Genomic DNA, 15414 nt, shown 5'->3' with positions numbered 1-15414 from the left:
AAAGGGTAGGTTCACCTTTAGTAACATGCTACATGTTACACCCATATACAGGATATACAATGTAACATGTTACTAAAGCACCTGTCCGCATACTGAGCTGATCTCCCATTGTGACAGCAGACGGGGGTTCCACTATCCGTATCCGCTGTGCCAATTCACAAACCGCACGGACGTACAGGGCTGTACCTACACACCCACATCATTCATTTACAGAGTTCTGTGAATGAACTACATGTACCATCTTCAATGGCAGTAGATGGCCTGTAGTTTGAAATGGACTATGATGTTGCTGGTGATCTTCCTGCACTTCAGTAACTGCCTATACAGACAGTTGTACTTACAGTCTGCAGGTGCCTGACATTACACCTACAATCTACTTATCATGGGTGCAATGCTCTGCAGGCTTCTAAGGAAAATTTATTAAATGTAATTTTTTTTACCTGCAAAAAAAATGTGCATTTATTATTTGTTTTTTTTTAAAGTGAACATCTCAAACTTATCCTTTAACCTCTTGCCCTCCTGAGGATTTACCCCCTTTCCTGACCAGGCCATTTTTTGCGTTATCGTGCTGCATTACTTTAACTGACAATCGCGCAATCATGTAACGCTGCACTCAAATGAAATTTATGTACTTTTTTTCCCACTAATTGAGCTTTTGTTTGGTGGTATTTGATCGCCTGTGCGTTTTTTTTTTATTTTTTCGCTATAAAACAAAAGACCGACAATTTTGAGAAAAAAACAATATTTCTGCCTATTTGCTATTAAAAATGTCCAGTAAAAAAAATTTAAAAATCAAATTTCGTCATAAATTTAGGCCAAAATGTATTCCGCTACATGTCTTTGCTAAAAAAAAATCCCAATGCGTGTAAATTACTTGGTTTATTGAAAGAAATGGCAGTATATTTACTGGAATTTTTTTTTTGTACTAGTAATGGTGGCAATCAGCGACTTATAGCAGGACTGTGGGACTGCAGTGGGCATTCTGACGCTGGGGGGAACTGACTAGGTGTCACTGACATCCCCAGGGACACCAGTACAGTGATCAGTGCTAAAAAAAGCACTGGGCAGGAAGGGGTTAACATGAGGGGCGGTCAAAGGCTTAACTGTGTGCTAGGAGTGTTATACTGGGGGGGCGGTGTGTTGGTGCTTCACTGTAAGCACACTGCTCTGGATGGCTGTGCTGTACACAACCATCCAGAGCAGTGTGCCCGTGCCGACTGGGAGGAGGACTGTTAGCAAGTTAGTTAGTCGGAGATCCTTGTTAATCACCGGGCACTGGCGGGTAATCACCGGCCGGGATCTGGTGATTGACAGCCGCTGCTGCGAATTTCCTACCCGGAAATACAAAATCACGTATATATACATGATTCTACACACCCCTGCCACCCTGTAGCAGCATTTCTGCTATAGGGTGGTGGGGATGTGGTTAAAAACCCCATATTTTAAACTGTCCACAAATGCAAATCTTTTCCTATTCCAAAAGTCGTTTATTAGGAGATATCTAAATTAATATCTACATTTGATAATTAGACTGTCAATAATGACTTTTAGAAACTGTAATTAACTGGTTGCAATGGTAATTTAACTGCTTGAGTGTTTTCTTAGTAAATGACTTGGAACAAATATGTAAGTTCTGACTCCATGTTTACTTCACTGGCTACATGCTTGCACTGGGAGTAAGAGTACAACTGTATTGAATCCAAAGCCCACTATGCTAATCATATTTTAGGAGGTTGGCCATGAAATCTTCAATATTTCTCTCAATTTGGGCTTAGAAAATATGTAAAACCAACATTTCATATTCATGAATCGAAAAGACTGTAGCCATGTGGGGCTCACATGGCCATGTTATTTATTCACAGAGGTCTGTGAATGAAAAACTACAACTACCAACAGTCTTTGCGTCTGACAGCTTGTAGTTCTCAATGAATTACCAGGGCGCCGTTGAGCGCTTTAGGTAGTTAATTGATTCTGTGTAACTGCCTGCCCATACGAACAGACAGCTTACACTGATAGGTCTGCAGGAGTCCTTCAATGCATCCACAATCTTCTGATCACAGGTGCAAAGCTTTCCAGCCTCCTATAAAAAAGATAGTAAATGCACATTTTTATACCTGCAAACAATTTGCATTTATTTTTTTATTTAAAGGTGAACGTATCCTTTAAACTGAATGGGTTGTTTTACAAGGTGAGGATTTACAATCACTTTAACTCAAATTAAAGAAACACAGAGTACAAGTGTTACAAAGATTTAAACAGTATTGGGGAGTAACATACAGCTAAGTCAATGTTCAACAACAGGCAATGCCCTACTACATGGCTTATGCAGGCTATAGACGGGTTGTTTATCGTCCGAATTTTCGTCCTCACGAAAAATCGGCCGATATTCACGCCGTTAGTGGGGCCAGCCCATCGGCCGTTTTTCGTGGATCTTCTCATTTATTTTTATCGGTCATGCTGGAAAATCCACGAAAAACGGCCGTTTTTCCTGGACATTGGTGGCAGCATCGGCAACGGGGCCGACAGATTTTTCGTTTATCGTCCGACAATTCAGCCGATAAATGGCCCGTCTATGGCCTGCATTAGTCAGTATATATGGTTGTGGTAACCTAGAAACAATGTAAACTAAGCCACATGGGGAAACCCTGATGTCAATTTGCTAAGCAATGTTATATCTTGCACATGAATGCTAAACTGGATGATACTGTTTACAATGACTTGCCAAGTACTGGTCAGTTTATATTAAATTGGATCACTGGTATATTTTTAAACTCACTTATAATAGTGCATTGCTTGGTCCATTGAGCACTGTTTGCTGTTGTAACCACCAAGTGTGTTGTACCACCATATCTTATTTTGTTTTCCTACATTAGTGTCTTTTTTTTTTTTGATCTGGCTCTTCAATGGATGGTTTTGTATAGTTTCACCCCCTGCTGTTTTGATATGCTTTCAGGATCATCTAGTGTGCATTCCTTTGGAACTAAAGATCTTCAGTTTTTGCAGATATGGTTTCCAGTTTTGTGGCCATGATTAGTAGATCAATAGACTAATTTCTACATTCAGAGAGGTATAGGTTCACTACAGATATTTTGCTTTGAGATCACATATAAGTGCATGCTAACTCAGCAGAACAAATGAGACATCATACTCTGAAGAAACATTTGTTTGTATTGTTGAGCTATGAAAATAAAGCGAGCTTTGTCCGTTGACTGCAACAAAAGCTACCCTGGCTGCCTTTGAAACCAAATACCCTATTGTGAGATGCAGCCTTGTGTACCGGACAGCACAGGAATCTTATATGCTTGCTCTAAGCCTCTAGTTTACAATTGCCAGAGCATACGTGAGATCAGCATGCTGGACCAACACATGTCTTCACTGTGCTCAGGTATCTGCTATTATGCAAGTTTCAGGAGTCTACCATGTGACCAAGGTCTCAAGGGTCAGTCACTCAGAACTAATCAGCTGTCAGACTTCCCACCATTATGGAAAGAGGGGCATGAAGGGTTCATTCTCTGTGACTTGCAACAAAAATACACTGGGGTAAATCAGTTGAGAAAATTAAAGGGAGGCTGACAAACTGCAGGTTATTAGGCTATTTTATATTAGATACTTTGAAAGTTCACCACCCTCCCCAAGGTTCCCATCAAATTCTCATTTCCCAGAATTTCTGTTTACAAAATCAAGTGAGTTATGTATACCACAAAAACCAAAAACAAATAAATGGTAACCCTTTTAGTCACAAGAATCACGGGGTGAAAAGAAGAAAAGAAAAACAGATTTGGATGAGTTGTGTAATCTCTTTTCTGCTATTGCACTGAGAAACGCATCATCGGAATACTTGGCGTTTTCCAGATCAATGCTTAGAGCATTACAGTAAAATCTATTGATTAAAAACAGGAGGTATAATGTTGGCCATTTAGAATGAGAGTGAGGCAATGCCAGGGAATAATTTATCCTCTGACTTCACATTAACCTTTTATTGACTTACTTGAAGGCTTATAATTAACGCTTACTTTAGCTAAAGTAGTTTTCATTTCCTAACTGTACGACCAGCGACTGCAGAGGCACATGACACACCAGACTTATTCTGGACATATTGCTCTATATGGTCATTTATTAAGATCTTCTGCATAGATTTCAGGGTACATTTCAGCACTGTGAAAATGAATTTCTAAATAAGTTCAAAGCTTAGAAACTCGCATTTAATAAGATCTGTTTACTGTGCTAAATTGTAGCAAAAGGGCACGATAATGTTACTTATTTTTATGTGCCACCCATAAATAGATTCTCAATTTTAATGTAAGTTTATAGCTTTTCTGTATAGTTAATGATTGCATGATCATGTTGAATTAAAAATAAAGACTGTGTTTAGGAATATTTACAAGAAACTTCCACACATTTTATATGGCTTCAAGAACCAATAAAGATATATTTGAAGTTGGATTATACAAAAAACCTGTAAAATGTTCAATGAAGTTATTTGAATAAATGGTTGTGTTGTATGGTAGGGAGGGGTAGCAGTATTTTCCTACACATTGCTGATTTCCTGTTCAGTCAATCCTTTGAAGAATTCAGTCAACTACAAATTGTATGCCTTCTTTTGTGTGAAATAGTGAAAAACATACAACAGTTTATGGCACAGCAAAGTTAGCCTTAAAGCAAGAGAATCTTACTGCCAGTTATATTGGTCCCATTGTACAGAGATCATCCGACAGTAAAGATATTTACATAATTAAGAGATACAGCATGCCATAGATTGTGTAGCTTGTAACTTTGAAATAAATGATCTCTGATTCTGATAATTCCACTGATGCTTTCTAGTGGTGTAAATCTGGGGTATTGTTTCATGCAGACTGTTTGGTAATGGGTTGGGGAAGTAAGTGGCTGAACCCAACTTGCAGGGTTTACTCTCCACAGTGTTCGACCCCCACATACACTATATTGTCAAAAGTATTGGGACACCCCTCCAAATCACTGGATTCAGGTGTGCCAATCACCTCCATGGCCACAGGTGTCTAAAATCAAGCACCTAGGCATGCAGATTGCTTTCACAGACATTTGTGAAAGAAAGGGTCTCTCTCAGGAGCTCAGTGAATTCAAGCGTGGTACCACGCTTGAATGCAATAAGTCCATCCATGAAATTTCCATGCTACTAAATATTCCACAGTCGACTGTTAGTGGTATTATAACAAAGTGGAAGCAACTGGGAACAGCAACAGTAAAATGACAGAGAGCGGGGTCAGCGCATGCTGCAGTGCACAGTGTGCAGAAGTCACCAAATGTCTGTAGAGTCAATAGCTAAAGACTTCCAATCTTTGTGTGGCCTTCAGATTAGCACAACAGCGTGTAGAAAGCTTCATGGAATGAGTTTCCATTGTCAAGCAGCTGCATCCAGCCATACATCACCAAGTGCAATGCAAAGCGTCAGATGCAGTGGTGTAAAGCACGCCACCACTGGACTCTAGAGCGGTGGAGACGCATTCGCTGGAGTAACACATCACGCTTCTCTGTCTGGCAATCCGATGGACATGTCTGGGTTTGGTGGTTGCCAGGAGGACGGTACTTCCCTGACTTCATTGTGCCAGGTGTAAGGTTTGGTGGAGGGGGGATTATGATGTGGGGTTGTTTTCCAGTGGTTGGGCTTGGCCCCTAGTTCCAGTGAAGAGAACTCTTAGGGTGTCAGTATACCAAGACATTTTGGACAATTTCATGCTCCCAACTTTGTGGGAACAGTTTGGGGATGGCCCCTTCCTGTTCCAACATGACTGCGCTCCAGTGCACAAAGCAAGTCCTGACCTCAACCTGATAGAACTCCTTTGGGATGAATTAGAGCACAGATTGCGAGCCAGACCTTCTCGTCTGATATCAGTGCCTGACCTCACAAATGCACTTCTAAAAGCATGGTCAAATATTCCCATAGATACACTCCTAAAGCTTGTGGACTGCCTTCCCAAGAAAGCTGATTATAGCTGCAAATTGTTGACAAACTCATTATTGTTACAATTGTGTGTTACAATTACAAAATAAAGAAAACAAGTGCAGCTGCACTCTATAAGTCATACTATCCCCTAAAGATTAGATTATCAACAATGTCTGAAGGTATAAATAATACAATGGCACATAAATATGCATAATACCAAAACAAATATAATTTCCTAGATATATACCAAAAATATCTGAATGTGACAAAAGGTTATAGTGAGCTTCAAACAAAAAATAAAGTCCTCCAGAGATACAGCAGAGATGTGCAACGAAGGGAACCTCAGAAGAGCTGAAAATCCCAAGAGAGTAGTGGCAAATCACGCCACCCAAGTGCAACAGGCAGAGGCTTACCAGAGGTATATGACCACTAATGTATTGTGGTCAAAGCACCCTTTTAATGGTAAGGGGCTCTCTCCGCCATACGCCGTTTCACCACTTCCAACAACAGTCTTTTGACCTCCAATGGATAGCCATATAATCTCCCACTTGTCAAAGAGACATCCGCTCATAGCAACATTATAGGCATGCACCAGACAGCATGTATGAGGAGAAAAAAAGGAATACCCTGCACAGTGAAGATCCGTATAAAACTAAAAAAAGTTTATTATAAAAATGCACTGACGGATTCCAGCTTGTAAAACGCTGCACTTATGGATTCCAGCATGTAAAACGCATGTACAATTTGCAGGAAAAGGAACTCTAAATGCCTAAATTCTCTGTGAATTGTACATGCATTTTACATGCTGGAATCTGTAAGTGCATCTAATGCATTTTTTAATTATATACTACACTGTTTGAAGCTTATTATAGCTTTTTTTCACATTCCGATATTTAGGGGTTCATATTTTCTGGAGGACATTAACTTTACTTATATATCTATGCAAATATATTTGTTTTGTTATTATGCTCATTTATATGCCATTGTATTATTTATACCTTAAGACACTGTTGACAATCTACACTCACCGGCCAATTTACTAGGTACACCTTGCTAGTGCCAAGAAAATATCCCCCACAACATTATACCACCACCACCAGCCTGAACCATTGATACAAGTAAGGATGGATCAATGCTTTCATGTTGTTTGTGCCAAATTCTGACCCTACCATCTAAATGTCACAGCAGCCAGTCTTCCCATTCTCCTCTGACATCAACAAGGCATTTACGTCTATACAACTGCTACTCACTGGATATTTCCTCTTTTTCAAACCAGTCTCTGTAAACCCTAGAAATGGTTGTGCATAAAAATCCCAGTAGATCAGCTGTTTTTGAAATACTCAGAATACTCTGGCACCAGCAACCATGCCATGTTCAAAGTCACTTAAATCCCCTTTCTTGCCCATTCTGATGCTCAGTTTGAACTTTAGCAAGTCGTCTTCATTACGTCTACATGCCTTAATGCATTGAGTTGCTACCATGTGATTGACTGACTAGCAATTTGTGTTACCAAGCAATTGAACAGGTGTACCTAATAAATTGGCCGTTAGCATAATCTTTAGGGGAAAGTTTCACTTATAGCACTGCGCTCATTGTTTTCTTTATCTACAGTTGCAAGAAAATGATTAATTACACATAACATGTAAACATTCACAGTGCAGGGAGGAAAAAGTATGTGAGGCCCTAGCTTAATGACTTCTCCCAGAGCTAATTGGAGCCAGGACTGAGCCAACCTTGACTCCAATCAGTGTGATGATATTGGATGTGTTGCTGACAGCTGTCCTGCCCTTAAGAAACACACACCTGTTTTGGGTTTACTGGTTTCAAGGAGCACTGTCTGATGTGAACCATGCCTCGCAGAAAAGAGCTCTCAGAAGACCTACGATCAAGAATTGTTGACTTGCATGAAGCTGGAAAGGGTTACAAAAGTATCTCCAAAAGCCTTGATGTTCATGTGTCCACGATAAGACAGACTGTCTACAAATGGAGAAAGTTTAGCACTGTTGCTACTCTCCCTAGGCGTTGTCGTCCTGTAAAAATGACTGCAAGAGCACAGCGCAGAATGCTGCATGAGGTAAAGAAGAATCCCAGAGTGTCAGCTAAAGACCTACAGAAATCTCTGGCACATGCTAACATTTTTGTTGACACATCTACAATAAGGAAAACATTAAACAAGAATGGAGTATATGGGAGGACACCATGGAGGAAGCCATTGCTGTCCAAAAAGAATATTGCAGCACGTTTGAAGTTTGCAAAAGAACACCTGGATGTTCCACAGCACTACTGGCAAAATATACTGTGGACAGATGAAACCAAGATTGAGTTGTTTGTGAAGAACGCACAACACTATGTGTGGAGAAAAAAAGGCACAGCACACCGACATCAAAACCTCATCCCCACTGTAAAACATGGCGGAGGGAGCATCATGGTTTGGGGCTGCTTTGCTGCCTCAGGGCCTGGACGGATTGTTGTCATTGATGGGAAAATGAATTCCAGAGTTTATCAAGACATTTTGCAGGAAAGCGTACGACCATCTGTCCGCCAACTGAAGCTCCGCAGAGGATGGGTGATGCAACAGGACAATGACCCAAAGCATACAAGTAATTCAACAAAACAATGGCTGCAACAGCACAAAATACGCCTTCTGGAGTGGCCCAGTCAGAGTCCTGACCTCAACCCGATTGAAATGCTGTGGCATGACCTTAAGAGAGCGATTCACACCAGACATCCCAAGAATATTGCTACACTGAAACAGTTTTGTAAAGAGGAGTAGTCCAAAATTACTCCAGATCGTTGTGCAGGTCTGATCTGCAACTACAGGAAATGTTTGGTTGAGGATATTGCTGCCAAAGGAGGGTCAACCAGTTATTAAGTCCAAAGGTTCACATACTTTTTCCTCCCTGCACTGTGAATGTTTACATGTTATGTGCAATTAAACCATGGCAACATCTAATGTTTGTGTAGTATTATGTTCAGCAGACTGTGTTCTTCTTTTGTTGTGACTTAGATGACGTTTAGAGCATATTTTATGCCCAATTCATGCAAAACTCCACGTAATCCCAAGGGGTTCACATACTTTTTCTTGCAACTGTACATACATTTTGCTTTACAATTACAAAATAGACTGTATCATGCAAATGCGTTGTGCCTCCCAAAGGTAATAAACTTTGAAAAATAGACCTAAAATACATATTAGCATATGTGAAACAGACTTTGGAAGACAGACATAGATTGCAGCGGGTCCGTGTGCCACAAAATATTTGGCTTCCTCTTGACCCTTATCATTGCTGCTTCACATGTGTGCATGCCCACTGCTAGGTATAGTCAGTCTGTTATCGTCAGGAACCCACATGGCACCACAATATGTTACACCTGAAGCTGCCTGTTTTGCTTTTGTTCCCTGGCACATCTCATCATTCATTATCCAGTGGCTCCAGCTGTACTATCTGTTCATTTGTTGTGATGTTACAAATACCAATTGATGTGCACCCATTGTCAGCATTCTTGCTGTAGCTTGGTCTCAGTACAGTGTGGCTCAGATGGTAATTTAGGTTGGCCCTCATATTACTTGGGATCACAGCCAATTGTTTAGGATTTCTGTCATTTCAGGCAAAAGAAGGGATACATGTTAAAGTTTACAGCATTCTTTAGTGTGATGACCAGATGGGACCTGTGTGTAAGAAAACATTACACCCACCCGTAATATTACCACCAAATATTTTTGTTTGCTTTTGGTCTGTCTTGTGACAGTTGGTCTTTTCTCCATTATTGACTTACCATGCTTTACTCTGTACTATTAGTAAACCTAAGATAAAAGTTTATTGCAGTGTAAAATCAGAATGAAAACTGTACAAGAAAGCCAAACCTAGCCCCACATTGGCTTTGGTTATGGGAATCTTTGATGTGTAGAAGCTGCCAGCCTCTTGTTCAGACTGGATGTACATTTACACCTGACTGCCCTTCAATCCGATCCACTTAGATGGAGGGGGGCGAATCCCCATCCATTTTTTTTCTTTAGTGGACCGGATCAGATTGGAGGTAGGCAAGTGTAAAAGGACACACGTCTGTTTACACCCATCGGTCCATAGGGATGCATAGACCATCCGATCAGGTTAGTCTGAAAAACTGACAGGTGGAACTGATCAGATTGCCTGTGTAAAGGGGGCCTTACGTGCAACCAGTTCATGAAGTGATTCTTTGTCCTGCTTTTCCTACCTCTCATGGTTTACTGATCAATAGCGAGGCACAGAAGGTGGGAGGATGAAGGCCCAATCAAAATTTAAGTACTCACAATCACCTTTTTTTTATTATGACGTACTTAATTTAAAGCCGTCAAATACAAGTTCAATCGTATAACTTATAACTATATCAAATCTAACAAAGGTGATTATTTATAGCTAAACTATAATTTATAATACATCTGATTTATATAGCTTTTTTCAGATTTACCAACCTCTGTGTAGTGCAAAGACCTACCGGAGTTGGGTATAGTAGTAGCTGATTCTAGGGCTCCCAGTTATTTGACCATGCATTCCATTACCATAGACAACATGTATAGTCAGATACATGTACAGTCACATAGTACAAATAGTAAGATACCAAACTTACCAAGCTGAGCTGTGCTTAATGCATTCATTTAAAAACAATTGTTCTTTAGTCATTTCCCCCACCCTCCCCTTAATGCATTTCCCCAGATCAAATACCTTCTTTCTTGATCCAGCAATCTGTGTTATCTTGCCCAGTGTAGCAAAGCCTTATCAGCCAAGATGTCCCTGCCAGGACTTCCTCTTAAGTCCAGGACACACAGGCTGAATGTCGGGTGGCATTGACTGATTGAATAGAAACCGGCCGACATTCGGCTTGTGTGTAGGGCAGCCGGTCCAATAGAAGCTGGTAGTTCGGCCGGCTTCTTTTGAACACAATAGCACAGCAGGGGAGATTGCTGTACTAACATTGGATAGTTAGTACAGCAGCTCCTCCTGATCTGTCAGTTTTTTTTCGTTCAGCCCACTGGGTTGAACGAAAGAAAACTAGAAGTGTGTAAGAGGCTTTAGTTTGCATGCATGCCATGTGCCTTCCTCTTCGTTTACATTCATGCCACATGCCTAATTTAATAAGTGCGCTAGGCTCATCACAATATTGACTTTTGAAACAAAAGTGCAGTTGCCCCTTAAATATCTTGTGGAGATAAAAACCAGTAAAAATTCTGTTCATGTAGATGCTGTTGGATAAAATTAGTGTTTGTGATAAATAGCACATTTTTGCATGATAAAAGCTTGCCTGTAGTTTAGGGAATTTAAAGTAGAATTGGACAACTTTTCTTTTATTCTTATAACATATTCTTCACTTTTTTGCATCTTAGTTCAGCTGACCTCCTTCAACCTCTTTCAATCACTTCCTATCCACATGCACTCACCCCAGTATTGCCTGTACATCATTGCCCTATACCAGTCTACTGATAGTAACCACAGTAGACCATGCCTATGTAATGTATATTAACACGGCTGCTTGTGTTCCCCATTAGGGGAGCACATGACAAGGTGACAACATGAAAAAGCAACTAGGAGACAGTTACCACCCCATAACAGGAAATACCTGATCAAGGACCTTCCTTAGCAGGATGTCCAGTTATTTTATGAAAGCTGCAAATATTTAAATACATTGAAAACAACTTTTGTAATAACATCAATGTGGCAAAGCTAATATAAGATTTTGGTGATTGGGTTTACATTTACTTTAAAGAAGACATTGGTTCACATTAAAATATTGTTTCTATAAAGCTATCAGAATTTCATCAGTTTTGTATCAACCACAATATACATTTTATTCCTGTTATGCAATACCTAGTTATTCCAGATAATGGTGATAATGAAAACATGATATCATGTTACATAAAATAATGTTAGATTTCAGCATTAGCTAGTTGACCTATTTAACATGTTACAAAAAAGTGTGACATTTAAAAAAATATTAACAGTATGATTTAAATAAGAAAAACTTTGAATGCAAATAATGGTTAAACAGAAAAAACATAGCTTCTCGATACCTACTATATATTCAAAGTACACAGTTCCTGGATATGAAGAGTAATCACGTTTGATGGTGATCGCTACATGTCTTGATTTGAACACATTTACTCTAAAGTGGACCTTGAACCTGGCTTCAGCCGCCTCCCTCTCCCACAAGTAGATAACATTTTTTTTTTAATTTCTTTTATGTTTATGCTGAAGATCAGTACTTCTTCCTTTTCTGCGCAAGTGAGAATGATGTTGCACTTGATTCCACACATGCTCAGATGTGCTTATCAGCTTTGGCAGACCTTTGCGACTCGGCAGATACCTTTGGCACACCTGTGCATGTTCATGTTTTTGAGGTGTATTTGTAGAGGTCCTGTATAGCTCTTTTGTCTGCCCATGTGCAGGAAAACTCACCACATGCACAGATGTGCTGCGGAAGGCTCTGCCAGGTCCTGAAGACCAAGCACAGATCTTCAGCACATCTGTGCTAGCATCAGACTTTCAAATATTGTGTAGCTGGCAGAGGTGGGGGCTGATGTTCCTCTTTAATAATACTACAGACTGTATTTAATACAGTACAGACAGTAATGTATTGCAAGGAGTTGTGTGTATGTGTATAGGTAGCTTTTACATTCTTTAGTTAACTTACATGAGTGTACATGTTTCTAGTATTGTCAGATTTATTCAACTTTCTCTAAAAACCTAAGATTTGTCTATATACTTTAAATAGTTTTATGTATATATACTGCAGATCCTAGCTGTTCATAGACTAGTCAATATCCATTATCATTTTGAGATAAATTTAACACAGCAGTTTTTTGCTTTTTCCAACCATGCTGAAGTTTAAAGTAGAACCCCAGCCAAAATATTTTGTTTTTGTTTTGATATAGTAGGGCAACGCTTAGAGCATTTCTCTGGTTACCCATTTTCCTTTGCTTCCTGTTCAACAGATATGATAGAAAGTGAGTAGAAATCACTCCAAAGATGAGTGGAGACCCCCGCCATTAACAGTTGTCGGTAGCATTGGTTTCCCCATTTAAAGCGAAACTCTGGGCACCTAATCTGGCCATAGATGGATTGAGATTTGTCCAGTTCAACAGGGACTGGCAGAATTTTGATGCATGTATGGCCACTCTTGTTCAACAGAGGTCAATCAAACTTATTTTGAATGAGAATATTGGAAAATGTTTCTTGGTCCCCATCCAAGTCGCCACTGTCGTAATACAATGTATCAGCGGGGAGGATTCCTCCATCCACCTCAGTTGTGTAGATGGAGATCTGTGAACCGTGTTACTGCCGAGGCGGAGTAATCTACCTGAGGAGGTGCGTTAGCACGTGGGCGTGCTGTTGAGTGTTCTCAGTGACAGAGGGCTTTCCATGACCAGATCTGACCAGATCCATATGAGGACCTTGGAATATCAGCTTTGAATGCGCATTTGAATTGCGCATTTGGTGAGTGCGCAATTTTTACTTTTATCACCTCATCCACGAATCCAGGGATTGGAGCTCTTAAAGGACTCTCTTGGATTCTGAGCACGATATGGACTATATCCATCATTTAGTCACCGTTTTGCACTTTAATAGCACTTTTTACTGATTTATATTTATATTTATCAAGTATATAAGTATATTTATTCATTTAGTTAGCGCTGCACCTCTCCCTTGTATGCATTTTTATTGAGAAGGTTCATATGGTACCTCTTTGGTGTTCAGCTGCTGTTTTCTTCTTCTTTTATTTTAATTTTTGTGATTTTATACTAGTTGTTTTAAGCGCTCACTTATTTTGAAAATTACTGGTATTTAATCATCGGCAGGGTTTTTATTTTTTGCTATATTAACAAAAAAGCCCGAAAATGTTGAAAAAAAACACGTTTTCTTTGTTTCTGTTATAAAAGTTTGCAAATAAATAATTGTTCTTCATAAATTTAGGCCAAGATGTATTCTACTACATGTCTTTGGTGAAAATAACTCAAATTAGGATGTATTTTTTAGTTTGTAGGAAAGTTATAGAGTTCACAAACTATTGTATAGATCTGAATATTGATCAATCCTGAAGTACTGACAGCCAATCTAATTTCTTGAGGTCCAAGAATGTCAGAATAGTACAGATATCCCCCAAATGACCCCTTTTTGCAAAGTAGACAGTCCGACGTACTTCATAAGAGGCATGGAGAGTTTTTTGAATTGTATTTTTTTGTCATAATTTTTCGGAAAATGAAAAAATAAAAATAATTATTTTCACTATTTTTTGTTTTTTTACATACTGTCACCAGTGCAGTACAGCATCATCATATAACTGGCATGGTGGTGATCAGGGACACTGACTGGTGACAGTGTGAAAAAAAAAAATATTAATTTTTTTTATTTTAAATTTTTTATTAAATTTCTTTTCTTTTTTTTAAGATTTGTTTTCATATTTCACTATGTCCAAAGTAGTACAATGTTACCATAGTAACATTGTACTACTTTGGGGAAGTGATCAGTATTTTTTTTTTTTTTTACACAATTTGCTTATAGCAAAGAATTACTTTGCTATAAGCAAGCATTTACCTGAATGACATCGATTCATTCAGGGTTTCTTTTTTTTGTGCTTAGCTGTGATTTGGCCACAGCTAATCACATGACATGTGCATGTGATTAGCTGTGACCATTCACAGCTAGACACTAGTATACAATGGATGGCATGAATGAAGCCATCCATTGTATACAACTGTCATGTGACCTGCTGTGATTGGTCACAGCAGGTCACATGGTACCGGCAATGGGGGCCGGTACTCAGATCTGTCATCGGCCGTGTCCGAGGTACACGGCCGGTGACAGATTGCGCCGCTGCGCAGCTCTGCAAGCACGCGAACTGCGCATGTGCAGGAGGACGCCATATAGGCGGCCTCCCGGAAAGGTAATGCATTTTTGCGGACACCATTTGGCCATAGGTCGGGCATCAAATGGTTAAAGGACACGTGACTTAAAAACTGCACCAAAAACATGCCTCTGAGGCATTTGTGAGGCATTTTCCATTGATTTCAATGGTAAGAGGCGTTTTTGGGGCGTTTTTTACTGAACAAATATGCTGTTAGCAGGAGTTTTTACACTGCAACAGAAACGCAAAGCCCCAGTATGAAAACATACATACACATACATAGAGAAGCATTGTTCTTGAGGTTTTCAGGTGCTTTTTTCAGCACAAAAGTGCTTCAGAAACTCCTCAGTGTGAAAGTATAGTCTTTTTTTAATCTTCGAGTTAATGGCCAAATTATTTTTAACAGATATATGGAAAAGTCAGGTCTCCAGCCTGGCTGCCATTGTGCAGGACTATGTAAATCTCAAGCCTAGTACACAGGATGAGAAATCAGGCAAAAAATACTGCCTTCGAAGTGATCAATATTTTGACCTTTTAGTACACAGTTTTCAAGAGCCGATCATGACAGTTTATGCAAAATTATCCGAAGCTGCAAGCAAGACAATTTTTCTTGTACA

At 39.6% G+C, this 15414-nt stretch overlaps 1 protein-coding gene across 1 annotated transcript in view; it reads left to right on the top strand.

Annotated features, from left to right (window-relative positions):
• Positions 1 to 15414, top strand: part of FTO (FTO alpha-ketoglutarate dependent dioxygenase) — a 604671-nt gene that overhangs the window by 571016 nt on the left and 18241 nt on the right. The gene's annotated exons all lie outside the window — the stretch shown is intronic.

The sequence above is a fragment of the Staurois parvus genome, unplaced genomic scaffold (genome assembly GCF_062004578.1).
Source record: "Staurois parvus isolate SC_StPar_1 unplaced genomic scaffold, SC_StPar_1.0 ptg000499l, whole genome shotgun sequence".
Taxonomy (NCBI): Eukaryota; Metazoa; Chordata; class Amphibia; order Anura; family Ranidae; genus Staurois; species Staurois parvus.
Note: the sequence above shows the minus strand (reverse complement) of the source record. Positions and strands in the feature narration are given on the sequence as shown.